Genomic DNA, 15,810 nt, shown 5'->3' with positions numbered 1-15,810 from the left:
ACCAAAGCAAAAGGAGTTGACGCCAATGGTAATAAATGCAATTACCAAGAATTATTCCTACATGTTGGCACAAAACCAAGGCAGTCCAGAAAAAATTGAAAAAGGAGTCAGAGGGATGATTGACCATATGTATGGGAAACATCAAACCTGTGATATGAAATGGTGTGGTTATCTAAAAGACAGAACATCATACAGGCACACAAACTTACCCTTCGGAAAGGACTTGACATCTGAAAGCCTCAAAGCTGATCTAGAGAAATTGTTTCTGGGAAAAATTGAAAGCCAATCAAAGAAACTGTCAAAACTTGCTAGCTCCCAAGCAAATGAAAGCTTTAACCATATGGTCTCAACCAAAGCAGCAAAAAAAAGCATTATTCTGGTTCCTCAAGTTTAAATTATCGTGTCAGTGCAGCAGTCTTACACAAAAATGAGGGATATGGTTATGTGTCAAAGGTAATATTTGCAAATTACACTTTTATGGTTTTTTCCAAAAAAAAATATTCTGATCCCAAGTTTGATGAAAAAAATATTCTGTTTAAGCAGATGACAAAAAAATATTCTGAATCCAGATTTCCCCATGACCTCGTTATAGTGTTAAGTTTTGAAGAAAAAAAGTTTGATTATTAGCGTCAAAAAGTAAATAAAATTGCTTTGCATGAAAAATATTTTATGACTCAAACAACAGACCATAACCCCCCCCCCCCCCCCCCCCCCCCCCTTGAAGTTCAATGGTTGCTCCCTAATGTTTCAAAACAAAATAAGGGAAATTTGTTATTTCACTATACAAAAAGTATATTTTAAAGGTGAAATGTAATTTTAAGAAATAAAATTTAGAATTGAAATGGGGAATGTGTTAAACAGACAGCAAACCTAACCAAAGCTGAAAACAGCCAAAGTCCATTAATGGGTCTTCAACACAGCAAGAAAATCTCGCATCCTTGTTCCTTCTTCATTATTTTTGTAGTTTTATAGGGTATAAAAGCCTAAAGTGCTTCATGTAAAATGTGCTTTGATCAATGTTTTTACATCAAAATAAAACTTGGCAACAAAAAGGAACAGTCATTTCTTAAATAACTGTTAAGACCATCCTCATATTGAATTTATACATGTTGTTATTTATTTATTTTTTAAGGTTAGTGAAGCAGATGGATTGTCACCTGGGAATGAGACTATCAAGAGGGCTATACGATTGAATAGAAAGAGGAATAAAAAATCTGAAAGAGCAAAAACAAAGCAGCACAAAAAAAGAAGATTCAATCTAAAAAAAGAAAGATCAGGAAAAAGTACCGTTGTTGAAATAAGAGAAGGAAGAACTTATGAAAGTGAAATAGGTACATCCTTAACTTTTTAAATTGTCTTGGAATTTAAACTTTGACTTCATTTAACTTATTGCAAATTTAACCAAAGTATGATCTTTAAACTCTTAATTATTCTCTGTCTTTCGTACTTATAATTGATTAGCGAAGGGCCCCTTTTTTGGTCTGTAAGATTGATGCAAGACATGCAATAAGGATTATCAAAATTATAAAATAGAACATACTTTAAACATTTGATGTTTCATTTACTTTTGTACAAACACATTTTACACCATATATAACAATTAAAATCTGCAATTTTGTTTTTACAAAACTTGATGTGTTATAGGAATGAACAATGAGAAGTTAGATGAAGAAATCCCTGCTCCAATGAATGCATCTTTATGTATACCGATAGATATTTCTACAGCTCCACTGGTAGTCTTTGATTTAGAAACTACAAGCCTATGTAAGTCGTTAATATATAAATATATAGAAAAATTGTTATCATATCGGTCCGGGTATCATCCCGAGACCCCAATATCAGCCCGAGACGTAGTCGAGGTGCTGATATGGGTCGAGGGATGATACCCTGGCCGATATGGAAAAGGCCATGTATCAATCTCTTTATCATATACTTCCGACAATTGTTTTATGTAAGGCAAATTAACAAATGAAATAACTAAAACAGTCAAAAACTTTATAAAGAAGTTAAATTATGAATCCAACAAATACACTATCATTGTCCAACAATAGCATCACTACCTCCATATATATTTATGTTACCATTTCCTATAGAGGCATTTTGAAACATTGAAAATTTGGAAGCAAAGAAGTATTTACAGTTTTATGATCATTATTACTACATGTTGTACTATGAGATGATTCATAATTGTCAATGGCATTTGTTAGCAAGTACTTAACTATCATCATTTTGAGAATCTATATCATTGGATTTAGCCCTGTTAACATCTGTTTTTTAATAACAGGTGGTTCTGTACAAACGAATTTACCGTGCACTGGATCCAATACACCTTATCGCTATTTGTCCGCCATTACTGGACATCACAAAAGTTCCAGTAAAATTTTGACGCCATAATAAAAAAATATCTGACGCCACAATGGAAAATTAAACAGACGATAGCGGAAATACCTGAGGTAACTTGCACGAGAGGCCCCTGATATGGGTTAACATTCCGGGTGGGAAATTGTGGCTTGTGTACTTCCGTTCATTACACATATGCAAAAGCTATCATATTAATCATATTAATGCTAAGTATATGATAAAATAAATTATATAGAAAAAACTGTATATGCTTATATACATTGTAAATTGGTTATTGCACATGTAACCAGCTTTTCATTTTTCTTTTTGAAGTAATACTATTATATATATATCACTCAAATATTAAAGTTAGAGATAAATGTATATCACAGCAGGAAAATTGCCCATTCAAATTTCTTAAACTGTCTACATAAAAAATGGAGATGTGGTATGATTGCCAATGAGACTGTATCCCCCCAAAGTTCAAATGAAGTGAAAGTAGGCAATTATAGGCAATCATACCGATCGACTTCAACAATGAAAATCATAAACCTATATCACACAGGAGGCTTTAACAGACCCTCACATGAAAAACTAAAATAGAAAAGTGAACATTAGATATTGTAAACACAATATTAGAATAATAAATCATGAAAAAAATAATTAGTTTTTTCTTTTCCTTTTCGGTTCATTTTGGTGATAAGATTAACCCATACATTGCTAAAACTATTGAATTAGCAGGTAACATATTTTGTATTTATTGAGAAATATTGAAATAAGAAAAACTAAACTAATTTTTTTTTCCAGATAGAACCTCAGATGTAATACAGATTGCTGCAACTTCAAACAATAATGAATTTAGCAGTTACATCTTTCCAAACCAACCTATCTCAATACAGGCCTCCGAAATTACAAAAATTACCGTTTCTGCAAATCAGATGTTTTATAATTTACAACCTGTTTCGTACAAATTACCACATGAAGCTCTCACTGATTTTATAACATTTCTTTCCAAATATCCATCCAAGCCAGTTCTTGTAGGACACAACATCAAACGCTTTGATTGCCATGTTTTGTACCATTCTCTAAAGGCAAATCAGATGTTGAATGAGTTTTCATCTCACATATGTGGATTCATAGACACCATGGAGTTATTCAAGAAAATAATGCCAGGATTACCATCATATTCTCAAACTTCATTGGTGTCACAACTTCTTTGTGAAAACTATTGTGCACACAATGCAGTTGATGACACTAGAGCATTGTTTAAATTATTAACCTCAAAAGCCTTAAACAATCTGGATTCATTTGTATTTCCTGCAAGTCATCCTTATGATTGTATAGTCCAGAAAGACAATCTTAAGTCTTATAATGAAGCCATTGCTTGTAAAGCAATTACACGAGCGACTGCTTTGAAGGCTTCTAAATCAAACTTAAAGCTCTCTCATCTTAAACTTTCTGTTGAGAGAATGGGACTAGAAGGATTAAAAGCTTTATTGTCTGAAAAAACTGACAGAGGAAATGTTCGAGTCACAAATTGCATGAAGGTCATTCGAAAAATATTTGACTTCCTTACTCCTGAAAGCTAGTTGATAATTCTTTGTTTTTATACTGGAATTATATATTATATCTGTTCAGCTAACCTTGTGGGCAATTGCCATCACTAGTCATCAATTGTCTGTAAACATTATTTTTTATCTCATGCTTGAGGAATAGTGAACAGAATTTTATCAAACTTTGCAGATAAATTATTTCTATCAATTAATGTCCTTTTAAATTGTTGAAGATTAGGAGACAATTGGTAAAGATAGATAGCCATCCTGTCTGAATGTAAATTGTCATTGGTTAATCTTGATTGAAACCTTCTTCTCAAGAAATCCTGTAGGGATTGAAACAAAACATAGTACATTTATTTATTTTCCGATCAAGGTATTGAACAAGTGGTGTTATCTTATTGCCAATCAAAATAAGAGCCAGCAAAGATCAAATGTCAATTTACATGTTGCTTTATATTTTAACTACAAATGATATTAAGTGACAAACTTTGTAAGATGATCAGTTCGAGATACTAGCTTTGGTTCTAGGAAGGAGCTTAAAGGGTCAGTTCAGTACACATTTCAATGATAACAGCATTATAGATTGAATTGAAAATAAAAAGTAGATACATATTTATTTCAAGGTCCTAAACAAGTGTTTTGACTGTTGTAGAAATTCAAAATGGCCATCAGTGAAGTTAAAAGCTTATTGATAGAAACCCAATGGGAGATATTTAAAGTTGTATTTCTTGTAGTATTTTTGTCAATGAGAAAAATAATCTTTACCAGATGCATTGCAAAATGATATCACTCATTACTGGTACAGTCTAATTGTATCCAATTATGTTTCTTTGGCAAATGAAGTATCTTACCTTTTGCCTAGTTGTATTTTAAGGAATAAATTATGTCTTTAATTTATCTTTCAAGATAAGAATTAGTATTCTGAAGGAAATGTAAAAAAAAAAGGTGGTATTTGCATAAAATGCCTGGCAGAACAGGATAATTACACTCCCTATTGCACTGTGAAATGTCTTGTTATATGAATGAAATAAGTGCCACAAATCAAACCATGCTTTTAAACAATTTCATTGGTTAATTGATTTTGGATTTAATGTTATATGGATCAGTTAATGTATGGGACCATAAATATGTCCATAAATAAATACTTATATCACCTATACTGCAAGTTGTTATTTGTATTTTATGTAGAAACGAAGATTATATTTGTTTATGCCCCACCACAAATGTGGATGGGATATGAAATAGATTAACCCTTGACCATCCATTCTTATATCATCAGAGGCCTAGTTTATGTACAGAACAATAAATGAAAATGAAAGATACATACAGCAACAAACCACAAATACTGAACTACAGGCTCCTGACGTGGGACAGACACAGACTACATCTTAATCTAAACCATTAACTCTTTAATAGGAAACAACCAAATGTGACATATAAGTCTTCAAGGAAACATAATTCAAAATACATTATGCACCTATTTTATTTTTTGATGGAACTATAATGATGTTCGAGGTTTCCCATGTCAAACTTGGAGGACAAGTGGAGGAATCATTTTTTAGGTATCTAATTATCTAGTTGACTAGTTCATTTTGTTACATAATATGCCCTATAGGCATTAGACTGAGGCGGATTTAAGGGGGGGGGGGGGGGGGGGGGGGGCAGGGGCCCCAGATCCCCCCTTTTTGGGGAAAAATTTGGTTGATTATATAGGCAGTCAGTGGGCCCCTGTGGATCCGCCAATGTTAGATCTATAAAGGAATATTTTCCCCAGTGCGTTATAATCTATATAATCTTGGTACTTTTCCTTCAAAATCATCTAGAATGTTCCCTACAATATAAGTCTGACTATTCTAACAATAGTGACTTTGATAACTGAATTCGACAATCATTGAGTATCTGGATGGGGTCTACAGCATAGAGAATAATGGATAAAAAGTGCAAATTAAATTAAGGCCAAAACATATAAAGAATAGAGAAAATCGCAAATAAAAAATAGAAAATAAAGGAGTGCTAAATTTTAGGAATAGAGAATAATGACATAAAGATTTAAAGAATACAAAATAGAAGGTTGAAGGACCCCCTTTCCAGACCCTCATCATTCAGGTTCGCCTTCCACTTAAATTTTGTTTTACATTTTGTTTCATTATGTATGACAGTTAATAATATGTAAAATTTGATTTAACTTAGCGAATGATCTCATAAAAATTTCATCAAAACTTTCAAAAATAACATAAATTTATCATTTTCATGACCACCATGACCTTAACCTTTCACCTTACGAATTTACCAAATGACCTAAAATTCAATGTTGGCCTGCACATCACTTAGGGGTACTGTTAACCATATACAGATTTTCATTTCATATAGTTTAGGCCAAAAAACGGGAGAAAAAGTGTTTTTTTTTCAAAAATTACCTTTTTTGGTTGCCATGGTTTCACACTTTTGGTGATCTATCTCTCTTAAAAGGTCGGTGACCCCCACTTTTGTTTTGCTTTTTCTGAACTTCACTACCAACTCTCTTAGAATGGAAAGTATAATATGAATCTGTAATTTTGATTTAACTTAGCGAATGATCTCATAAAAATTTCTTCAAAACTTTCAAAAATAACAAATTTATCATGTTCATGAACACCATAACCTTAACCTATGACCTTACGAATTTACCAAAATGACCTAAAATTCAATGTTGGCCTGCATATCACTTAGGGGTACTGTTAACCATAAACAGATTTTCATTTCATATAGTTTAGGCCAAATACGGGAGAAAAGGTTGATTTTTTTTCAAAAATAACCTTTTTTGGTTGCCATGGTTTCACACTTTTGGTGGTCTACCTCTCTTAAAAAGTCGGTGATCCCCACTTTTTTTTTGCTTTTTCTGAACTTCACTTCCAACTCTCTTAGAATAGAAAGTATTATATAAATCTGTAATTTTGATTTAACTTAGCGAATGATCTCATAAAAATTTCATCGAAACTTTCAAAAATAACAAATTTATCATGTTCATGAACACCATAACCATAACCTATGACCTTACGAATTTACCAAAATGACTTAAATTCAATGTTGGCCTGCATATCACTTAGGGGTACTGTTAACCATAAACAGATTTTCATTTCATATAGTTTAGGCCAAAATACGGGAGAATAAGTTGATTTTTTTTCAAAAATAACCTTTTTTGGTTGCCATGGTTTCACACTTTTGGTGGTCTACCTCTCTTAAAAGGTCGGTGACCCCCACTTTTTTTTTTGCTTTTTCTGAACTTCACTACCAACTCTCTTTGAATGGAAAGTATAATATGAATCTGTAATTTTGATTTAACTTAGCGAATGATCTCATAAAAATTTCATCAAAACTTTCAAAAATAACAAATTTATCATGTTCATGAACAACATAACCTTAACCTATGACCTTACGAATTTACCAAAATGACCTAAAATTCAATGTTGGCCTGCATATCACTTAAGGGTACTGTTAACCATAAACAGATTTTCATTTCATATAGTTTAGGCCAAAATACGGGAGAAAAAGTTGATTTTTTTTCAAAAATAACCTTTTTTGGTTGCCATGGTTTCACACTTTTGGTGGTCTACCTCTCTTAAAAGGTCGGTGACCCCCACTTTTGTTTTGCTTTTTCTGAACTTCACTACCAACTCTCTTAGAATGGAAAGTATAATAGAAATCTGTAATTTTGTTCTCTCAGTAGGTTAAGATGAAGGCAACGCAGGTGCAATTTTCCCTATTAGTCTTTGTAAAAATTGTACGATTTATGAGGGGAAAACCTATTTTTTTAGCAGTCTGTAACTTGCTTAGATGGTCGGTGACCCCCTATTTTTTTGCATTTTTTTAATCCATATGTTAAGAGGTTTCAATCAACAAATTATAAGGAAAAATTGTAATTTAAATTTTATACCCTCGAGCCTCCTTAATGTACGTTTGATTTATTAAAAAAAAAGATTGCAAATCGGTTTCTTAATAGATATATAGATATAAGAAGATGTGGTATGAGTGCCAATGAGACAACTCTCCATCCAAGTCAAAATTAATAAAAGTAAAGCATAATAGGTCAAAGTACGGTCTTCAACACGGAGCCTTGGCTCACACCGAACAGCAAGCTATAGAGGGCCCCAAAAAATTACTAGTGTAAAACCATTTAAACGGGAAAACCAACGGTCTAATCTATATAAAAAACGAGAAACGAGAAACACTTATGAACCACATCAACAAACGACAACTACTGAACATCAAATTCCTAACTTAGGACAGGTGCAAACAATTGCAGCGGGTTTAAACGTTTTAAATGTACCAAACCTTCACCCTTATCTGAAACAATAGTGTAACATCACAACATAGAAAGACACACTATAAAATATCAATTGAAATGGCTTAACTCAATAAAAAGACATATTAACACCAGTGAACATACACTGAACAAATAAATTTGATCTATGATACAATGTTAATACAAAATAAATAAACTAAGGGAAGAATAATTAAAATAACATGTTATACCGCTGTGAAGTGTTAAACAATTTAAGAAAAACAATATGCTTGAACAAAAATATCAGTCAATTGCAATTACTTTAAACACGGGTAAATGAAAATAATTTTGTTGTTAGGTATACGTGTACAGTTCAAATGAAGAAAGGAAATATTTTTACAAAATAAATAATTTTGATGTTCATAGTACGAAGAAGTGAACATTTATAGTAATATCAAACACTTATCAAAGCTGGTATATAGACCAGATATAACCCTGAATAACATTAAATAACTAAAAAGCATTACAATTAGTATCAACAGGTCAAATAAACAAGAAAGTACGATTCGAGAGTACTCGCAGTAACTGACAGCTACTTAAAAGCCAAAAATAATTAATAATAAAATATCATGGATCAGAGACTAAAATCAACTAAAACATATCCCAGGGATTAAGTATTTTAACGTCATGGACAGTCAAAGAAGACATGACTTGTGCAATGCCAAAAATAAATGTATCGACAGGCAGTAGGATAGTTAGGAGTTAACCTCTTTATATAATGAACGTGGGTGTGTCTTTATACATCCCGTTTGAAAAAAATACAAATTTAGATATGTTTTAATTTGCTGATGACAAAATCGATATTAGTGCCAAAGTAAACTATATTCAAAGATCTAATTACAACATTGGTAAGATAACCTTTACTAATAAGGTTCGATGAGTTTACACGGATCACAAGTGATTTCCGCGCTTTAAGTACAATATTACCGTAAAATTTAGGATGTGAAATACCGTTTTTAATCCGTTTTCTACAGGTACAGCCAAATTGACTAATCAAATTTTTGTATCTATGAAAGAATTTGGTACAAGTTTTACGTAATTTATGGTAACGAAATCCCTGACTTAATAATTTACCAGTGATGCATTGATTACTTCGTTAAAATATATGACATCACTACACACACGGGCATAACGAACGAGTTGGGATATATAAACACCTTATGATGGAGCCAAAGGAACTTTTAGATATTTGGATGATATTTTGGCTCTCAATAATGACGAGTTCAGTATGTACACTAAAGAGATTTATCCTGCTGAACTGACATTAAATAAAGCTTATACTTAGAATGAACACTGCCCTTTCCTTGATCTTGATATCTATATCTTTAGCGGGAAGCGTATTACCAAAATTTACGATAAAAGAGATGATTTTTCATTACCTATTGTTAACTATCCATTTTTAGATGGTGACGTTCCCTTGTCACCATCTTATGGTGTTTATATATCTCAACTTGTTCGATTCACTCGTGTATGTAACAACGTATTTGATTTTAACGAAAGAAATCTCTGTATTACTGAAAAATTATTGCACCAGGGTTTTCGATATCACAAACTAATCAAACCATTTACTAAATTTTATCACCGGTACATGGACATCATTCGTAAATACAAATCAACATGCAAACATCTTATACGTTCATGTATTTCACATCCCATCTGTTATGGTAATATTCTATACAAAGCACAAAAATGTCGTCATTCACCTCAAAAGCTAACCAAACCTTTAAACACACTTATTCAGAAGAGATATAGTTACGATACTGTTGTCAGGTCATTAAAGATGGCATATTTTGGAAGTAATATTAATTCACTCATAGGGTCTTTGCATCGAAAATAAACTCATTTATTCTAAAACCAGTTGTTGGCATGATACGGGTTATGTTCTTCTCATATATTTTATGATGGTATGATACTAAACCCCTAACGGGAGGGATTGTGCTTGATGTTCATATGATGAAGACATAATCTTTCAATCAGTTTAATTGAGATCTGGAGCTGGCATGTCAGTAACTGCTAGTAGTTCTTTGTTAATTTATGTATCATTGTCATTTTGCTTAGTTTCCTCTGTTACCTATTCTGATATCGGACTCGGACTTCTTTAAAACTGTGTTTTACTGTGCGTATTGCTGTGTGTTTGTTTATTCTATATTGAATAGAGGTATAGGGGATGGTTGAGATCTCACAAAACATGTTTAACCCCGCCGCATTTTGTCGCCTGTCCCAAGTCCGTAGCCTTTTGCCTTTGTTTTTTTTAGTTTTAGTTCATTTATATGTTTCATAGTTTAGTGTGACGTCCATTTTCACTGAAAAGTTCACATTTTTATTTAGGGGCCAGCTGAAGCCAGCCTCAGGGTACGGAATTTTTTTGCTGTGTTGAAGACCCATTGGTGGCCTTGGGCTGTTTTCTGCTCTTTGATTGGTTGTTGTCTCTTTGACACATTCCCCGTTTCCTTTCTCAATTTAATTTTGCTTTATAATTACGTAACTATTTACATTCATTGTTGGACTTTTTAATTATAATCAATACAGATACAATAACATTAGGAACACCCTAACGTTTTTTTTTAATATGTGAGATAATACATCCATAAACGATTATCATCAAGCAATATTCATACAGAACCATTTATACATTGTTAAACAATTTTTTTTAGAAAAAATGTTTAAAGTATAAAAAAAACTCTTCAAAGATACCAAGCTTATAATGTTGAACGCCAGACGCGCGTTTCGTCTGTACAATACCCATCAGCGACGTTCGAATCTAGTAGGTTAAAATGCCAAATAAAATACAAGGTTGAAGAGCATTGGGGATCTAAAATTCAGAAAGGTTTTTCCAAATACATCTAAGATAATCTATTCTTGGGGTAACAGTAAAAAATCATTAAATTCGACATTAAACTGCGGAGGGGATTTCAATACAATGAGATTGAAATTCGATAAATTTTGTCCATTTGAACACTTAAGCGTAATTCCAGCGCTATGATTCATAACCTTTACTTGTATACCAACTTCTAATTTGTACGTTTTAAAAGATTCAGATGCTACACATATAAATTGATGCTTTTTATATGAATTATAATGAATTATTCAGAAACGTATGGTTTCTTGGAAAAATGATGAAAAAGTTACATATGATACAATTTAATCTTACACATGTTATGTTGATACTATAAATATGCTATCAGGTGTTCTTTAATTCAGTAAAGCTCAAATGCGATTTGACCATCAAGCTGGTAAAATTTCTGATTTTTCAAGACACAAAGGTTAGTTTAACTTTTTTACATACATTCCTTATGATTGAACAAAGCAAAGCTCACATCATCAATTGTGACTTATAGGAGGACATTTTGGCGTGTTTTTTAATGATATTTACATATTCCATGTATTTATTTAAGTGTTTTTTATTGAAGGTTATTATAAAGAAGTCCTAAGGGTCAATCGATGTTTATATCCTTTCTTAACGATTTGATGAACACAATATTCTACGTTCACGAATCCTAGTGTGACAGAGTTCCATGTTTGCCTACATATTGGCGAGGTTCAACAGTTAGGCCGACTTGTTTAATGTTGACTCGTTTCTGCAGTTACTAGATTTGTAATAGAAACGAAACTGTGTAGTGAGTCAACATCATAGCAGGTGAACTATCACATATGCAATTCGAAATGAAAGTCATCCAACCTCTCAATATCGAATCTTAACAACCTTGTTTTCTACGCACAAATACTACAAGAACATAACGCTCGTTTTTTCAGTATTTGACAGCTGAACATGCTGAAGTCAATGACGAAAATTATGTTTTTGATACCGTTTTCATGATGAAAATATATATAATAACATGTTGTCCCTTATATTCCAACTATATATAGTTTGAAATACACACACGATATCTGAATATGAAGATAATCTTAAATAATTAACACCTCAGAGAAGCAAATCAGAAAAAAGTGTGTTCAAAAATGAACAGGACACATGCAATATTTTTTTTAAGTGCCAGTTATGTAAGATGGCCAAGCATACCAAGCTATCCGAGACATCCAAGATATCCAAGGTGGTCAAGACCTTACCGAACATATGCTAGACGGAAAAGAGCCACGTTGGATACTGAGATTCAAGGTTCGTAATTTTTAATATTGCCTCACATTCATGTGTTGGTATTTCGAATACTCTTACCTTTAACTGATATCGTATATTTATTATCTACTTTATGATTTAATCAACGCGATGTTGAATATATTTATAAGTGAAATGTGGTTACAGATTCTAATAGTTATTTAGTTTCTGGCGAATAGTTTTCCCATTTGCAAACATATCACATCTTTAAATGTGTATACTGGTTCAACATCGGATCCACCCAACCAGTACAATTTTGTTATATAACATTCCATTTTTATTTCAAATATGTCATAAGATTTTTTTCGAAATTAGGAAAAACAAATATTATTCCATGAGGGTCTCGATTGGGTTAACAGAAAAGAGAATTATCGGCCAAATCTACCAAAAAATTACCAAAAATAAAACGTACGGTAACACGGTAAAAATGGTAATTTCTAATGTCTGCCCCAGTAATGCTCGTTTAATTTGTGTCCGTTTAGTCAGTAGTTAACGGGAGTTTGATATAGATTTAGCAACATTACCTGTATGTACACTTGAAATGTAACCCGAATTAACTCTTCATTTTCTCATTCATATAACTGTGAATTTTATAGTTGTATATAAAACTATAACATTTTCTAATTCATTACTATCCACTTCTCATGAAATTTTTTATTACAGCAACAAGTGTGGACACAGATCAGTTTGGATAGTATGTTTGAATGTTTGACAGCGTTTTCTGACAAAGAGACAATGACAGCCAACCTGAGCCAAATACTAAACATTAGCAGTGTTTTAATTTAATATTCTAGTTTTAATGTTCAAGACTGTCATGGAGGAGAATCTAATTGCATTGATTTCCAAATAATCATGATAAAATATGTTCCACATCTTTGATTTTGGATACATTTGTAGCTAGAAGAGGAACACATTAGGTTTCTTTCTGCATGATGTGATTTTTTGTATTGGGGATGGTATCCGAGAACATGCATATACATGCATGTACTATTTGCATGGTTCTATTTATGTTACTTGGTTGTTGATCTACCCAGTATCATTATAGTAAAATATATTTCATTTAAATGTCGAAATTGTTTCTCAGATTAGAAAATATTTAATGGTTTTAAGTAATGATAATGCCTTACACGATGCTTGGGTCTAGATGAGCTAGAAAGTAAACTTCTGTGTTATTTTTTATTAGTTCTTCGAAAATGTCTTCTCCAAAGCCTGGTCAAAATAAAAAAAAGTTTTGACCAGTATGCAAATGATATCAACAAAAGACCCTTTGTGACATGCTTCAAAGACTCATAATTGCTGCAAAAGTCAACTGATGGAGATTTCTAGTGGATATGAACATCTACTTAAAATGTTCTAATTATCTAAAAAGTTCTAGTATTCAAAATGAAAAAGGTACTGCCAAAATATTCTTGTTTCAAGATTATTTTGTTATACGGATACAAATGTAAGTAATACCCGTACAGTGAGCCAGTTTTGTTGTGGTATAGTGTTTCCTGCAGCTTTTCAAAAGGACAGGGTAATTTTTGTCTCTAAGGTCACACTTAGCGCTATTGAATACACTTTAAGGGCACCCTTCGCACAGAGGACTACACTTTAGGGCACTTTTACATTGATATAAAGGTACTGTAATGGATAGGGATTTAATTGAATATACCATTGTTTCAAATTTGTTGGTAAGAAATAAAGACATGTGTATTAGGGTGTTAATTTAATTCCTTTTTGGTAATAAAATAAATGTGGATAGTGTCCACATGTGAACACAGATGATGCCCCGCTTGCATATCATATAGTTATAAAGGGACATAACTCAAGAACGGTAAAAGTGACACTACCCAAATTTGAACTTGATCTGAGTTTTTGGTAATAAGCATTGTGTGTAAGTCTCATAACATTTGGTTGAGACTAACTTAAGTAGAGAACAGAAACTAAAAATTCAGCAATTTTTCTATTTGTAAACACGCATAACTCTAGAACGGTTGTGTATAAGTTTTATAACATTTGGTTGAGACAAACTAAAGTTAAGAGAATGGAAACGAAAAATTCAGCATTTTTTGTGTTTATAAAGAGACATAACTCAAGAATGGTAAAAGTGTCGCCACCAAATTTCGTACTCAATCTGTATTATGTAGTAATAAGCATTGTATATAAGTTTCATAACATTTGGTTGAGGCAGACTAAAGTTAGAAAACGGAAACAAAAAATTTGTACTTGATCTTAGTTTTGTGGTAATGAATATTGTGTATAGGTTTCATAATGTTTGGTTGGGGCAAACTTAAGTAACAGAATGGAAACTAAAAATTTTGCAATCTTTCGATTTATAAAGGGGCATAACTCAATAATGGTTAAAGTGACACTACCCAAATTCAACTTGATCTGTGTTTTATCAGTGGAAGTCAAAATTAAACATTGCATTGTATAAAGCATTGATTGTAGTTGATTCAACTATAATCATTGACAAACGAAGATAACTCCAAGTTAAAAATTACTTAATATTTAGGAGAAAATAAAAATTTTGCAATTTTTTCCATTTAAAAAGGGGCATAACTCTAGAACAGTTTAAGTGACGCCACCAAAATTCAAACTTGATCTGTGTTTTGTGGTGATAAGCACTGTGTATAAGTTTCATAACATTTGCTTAAGGCAAACTAAAATAAGAGAACGGAAACGAAAAATTCAGCAATTTTTCCATTTGTAAAGGGGCATAACTCTAAAACTGTAAAAGTGACGCCACCAAAATTCAAACTTGATCTGTGTTTTGTGGTAATAAGCATTGTGTATAAGTTTCATAACATTTGGTTGAGGCAAACTTAAGTTAGAGAACGGAAACGATAAATTCAGCAATTTTTCCATTTGTAAAAGGGCATAACTCTAGAACAGTAACATTTGGTTAAGGCGAACTAAAGTTACAGAACGGAAACCAATTTTGGGACGTACGGCGGGGGCATAATTATCACTTCTAGACACAGCTATTAGAATCTTGATCATGTTCATTGTGTAACTGCCTCATTTCAATCAATAACTCCAGTTATAAGTGATCCAGATTGTTGAAGGATGTGTGAAAGTGGACTTTGCATTACCAAGAGCATATGCAATGGCCAATGCTTTGCTTTTTAGATGCACTAAAGAAGTGCCAAATACCTTTTGGATCTCGCATGTTTATACCAATCAAAGCTACTGTGGCTCATAACTGTACAAATAGTTTTAGGATATTCAATGATTTGTATAGCAAGACTTGATATACAATTATTCTTCTGCTGTTCATCTCTGTTTCCACCTATGTTTTTTATTTTATTTATTGAAACGTTGTTGATTTTTTTATACAATTAAAATCTATATATAGCAGCTATATTCCGAATTTTATTTTTATTAAGATAACAACAGTATGAAAGCCGCGGTAAATTCACACCCAATTCGATGTCTCGACCGACCTTATAGTATAAACAGGAAATATAACCAAACATCATGTTTACGTAAATTTTATC

General features: G+C 32.2%; 1 protein-coding gene and 1 long non-coding RNA gene across 2 annotated transcripts in view; both read left to right on the top strand.

The window, feature by feature from the left end:
• Window positions 1–5,055, top strand: LOC127704397 (uncharacterized). The gene is made up of 4 exons (XR_007983254.1): window positions 1–453; window positions 1,133–1,331; window positions 1,645–1,764; window positions 3,148–5,055. It is a non-coding gene; the product is annotated as an uncharacterized LOC127704397 (long non-coding RNA).
• A 6,400-nt stretch (window positions 5,056–11,455) lies between these two features.
• LOC127704396 (uncharacterized) overlaps window positions 11,456–15,810 on the top strand; it is a 132,316-nt gene continuing 127,961 nt past the window's right edge. Inside the window, exon 1 of the transcript XR_007983253.1 lies at window positions 11,456–11,480. The gene's annotated coding sequence lies outside the window, so the exon portion shown is untranslated. The remainder of the gene's footprint in view (window positions 11,481–15,810) is intronic.

This window comes from Mytilus californianus, unplaced genomic scaffold, assembly GCF_021869535.1.
Source record: "Mytilus californianus isolate M0D057914Y unplaced genomic scaffold, xbMytCali1.0.p SCAF_6, whole genome shotgun sequence".
Classification (NCBI taxonomy): Eukaryota; Metazoa; Mollusca; class Bivalvia; order Mytilida; family Mytilidae; genus Mytilus; species Mytilus californianus.
Note: the sequence above shows the minus strand (reverse complement) of the source record. Positions and strands in the feature narration are given on the sequence as shown.